Genomic DNA, 815 nt, shown 5'->3' on the forward strand with positions numbered 1-815 from the left:
GAAAGCAAATTTTTTTCCGGACATTATGTGACCCGAGGCACTAATTGAAAATAAGATTTTGATAAAATTAGTCAAAAACAACACAAACGCATTATAATTTAATAACAAGGAATTGGCCCAATCAGTCCTTTATTTGGTAGAGGCTAAATGACAAAGCGCCCTCTAGAGTGCAGAACGTAAAACATTTTTCGTGCAGCGTAAGGAGGCTATACGCAAAACCATATGCAGTTTCAAAATTTATCAGGGACCCTGTATTCCGATCCAAACAAGGACGTTTTCAAATTAGGTGAAAATCGCAAATGCCCACTCTATTCCAAATTCGTGTTTCTAATTTGTCGCGGGAAGAGCTAATTAGATTGTTGTAAGATATTTAAGATTTTTGATGATCAAATATTTTTGGTAGTCTCCCTGATCAATTTCGCATCACAATCCCATATTTTTGGACACTCCGATCTCTCAGATGACTGCTACCATAGCTTGCGTCTTTGGTTTTGCTTGCTCAAAAGCCCTTTATGAACATTTAAAAGCAAAAATATCATAAAATATATAAAAATATATAATATATAATAATATATAAAAATCATTTTTCACATCTGAAGTATACAATTCACGGTGATTATATTTTCTGGTTAAGTGTTTGCTCAAATACCAAGACATCTAGATATGTTTTTCTTTGTCAAAGAAACAAAAGGAACAACTTTTGTGAAATACACATGTTTAAAAGTAGCTCAGATAAGTGTGTTAAATCACTTAAAGTGCATTAAAATGCACCATTGTCAAAAACGTAGTCAATCAGTATTAAACATACTCTTAGT

The sequence above is a fragment of the Tigriopus californicus genome, chromosome 5 (genome assembly GCF_007210705.1).
Source record: "Tigriopus californicus strain San Diego chromosome 5, Tcal_SD_v2.1, whole genome shotgun sequence".
Classification (NCBI taxonomy): Eukaryota; Metazoa; Arthropoda; class Copepoda; order Harpacticoida; family Harpacticidae; genus Tigriopus; species Tigriopus californicus.